Genomic DNA, 2,265 nt, shown 5'->3' with positions numbered 1-2,265 from the left:
ATATTAAGAGTGAAGGGGTAGAGTTTAGCCTGTCAATCAGGTTGCAGTTTGATGACCTCATTTGGAGACACAACAGAGATAAATAGCTCAGGAGGCAGGACACATTCTCTCTCGGCTACACATTCCTGCTGACAAGCCATGTGGAGCCTTGCTGGTGGCAGCCAGAGACCTGGAGATGCGTCCACCGCCAATGGATCCACAAGACTTCTCTCCCACCAACCTGTGCTCTCCCTGCATTTGGCATCATTGCAAGTGGCTATATGAGTCTGAAGAGGAAATTATGGACTAGTATTGGACTTATGGGCTAATATTGGGCTGTAGACTTGATCTGGACCTGACTGGGATGCTTTCTAAATATACAATTACTCTTTGATATAAAGCTCTTTCCTGTGCATATATGAGTATCTCTGGATTTGTTTCTCTAGTCAACCCAGATTAACACATCATCATAATAAATTTTAGAACATTTTCTTCTTTTTTGTACTCATTTTTATTGGCTCCCCATTCCCCTACAACCTTCCCTGCCATACCCCCTAGAAACCATTAAACTAGTTACTGTTTCTATAGATTTACCTATCATGGATTTCATATGCAGAAATAAACGTACCAAAAAAAAAAAAAAGGAAAAGGAAAAAAAGCTAACAATAGCAGAGTAAAAAAAGAAAACTTTCAATAGAAAATACTCAAAACTAGTACAACTTTAAAACTGGCCAAAAGGGATATCAAATGATAATATATTACATTTTAACCTAAGTACATCTGCCATGATTGATTTATAGTGCTCTCTAATAACAAGGCTACTCAATCCCTCAACCACGGTCAGGGGGATTCACCAGAGGTTTAGTACATGTGTAGACCCTGAAAATGGATTTTGGGCTTCCACTCTCATCCATAGCCTTCTGAAAACCAAATTTTTACAATGTTTTAAGAGTTTTATTAGCGCATCATGTACATGTCATACAATTCAATAATTCAATTATATCAAGAAGAGTTATGCAATTATCACCATATTCAATTCTAGAACATTTTCTTCTTCCTTGTACTCATTTTTATTCATGTAATTATTTTTTCCTAATTGTGGCAAAAATATACAAAGCAAAACCTTCACCAATTCCACAACTTTTACATGTGTAACTCAGTGGCATTGATTACACTCTTCATGTTGTACAAACATTATTGAGATCTGTGGTAGTTGCATCATCTGTTGTCAATTTGAGACTATTAAGAGTGAAGGGGTGGAGTTTAGCCTGTAAATCAGGTCACAGCTTGATGACCTCATTTGGAGGCTTTAAGGAGATAAATAGCTCATTGGAGGCAGTACATTCACTTACTCCCTGAGTGACATTCCTATTGATAAGACATATGGAGCTATGCTACAGCCCTGGAGCAGGAGCCACATAGAGACCCACACCAGCTCTGAAATGCTTACACCACCACTAGATCCACAAGACTTTCCACCTGCTAGCCTGTAATCTTTTGCATTCAGCGTCATTGCATGTGTTTCATGAGTCTAAGTGGATTCCCAAGCAAGGTTAATCAGACATATGGGTTAATATCAGATTATGGACTTGAGCTGTACCGGGTTGGGATATTTTCTCAATATTCAACTGCTCTGGTATATAAAGTTCTTTCTTATACACATATGAGTCTGCCTGGATTTGTTTCTCTAGTCTACCCAGACTAACACAATATCCTTTTCCAAATTATTCCACCAACATTAACATAAACGTAATGCCCCCTAAGCAATAGCTCTTTCTCCTTTACCCATGGTGACCATTGGTCAGGTTTGAGTTCTTTCTTTCCTTTTAGTAGTTTTCTTAATATAATATTCACATATCATACACTTCCATGCTTCATTTGCTTTTAAAAAGAGTTGCACATATATCATCACCATCCGTTCTAGTGTTCCTTTTGCAGGTTTACACAATTTAATCTCATATACTATTTACAATATCAGACCACATAGGCTGATGTGCTTCTTCCAAGTAGACTTAGTTGACACCTCGCTTAGATTGTTTGAAGAAAAGCCTTTAAGATGCCAAATGTTACTCTTTCTGGTAGGTGGGCAGCATCTAGTTTCTTCAGCACACTTTGCTATCGCCCCTATATATTCAATGATTTCTTCAAGAAAGGGAGCATTGAACACAGCCATTAACACACTTCTTGAGGGACACAATTTATCATATAGCACTAAACATTCTTGACATTAAAAGAAAGATGATGTGACAAGTGTCACCGATGCCAATTAAAAGGGGAAGGAGAAAA

This window comes from Echinops telfairi, unplaced genomic scaffold, assembly GCF_000313985.2.
Source record: "Echinops telfairi isolate 266 unplaced genomic scaffold, ASM31398v2 ScPeMD7_7469;HRSCAF=8507_1, whole genome shotgun sequence".
Taxonomy (NCBI): Eukaryota; Metazoa; Chordata; class Mammalia; order Afrosoricida; family Tenrecidae; genus Echinops; species Echinops telfairi.
Note: the sequence above shows the minus strand (reverse complement) of the source record.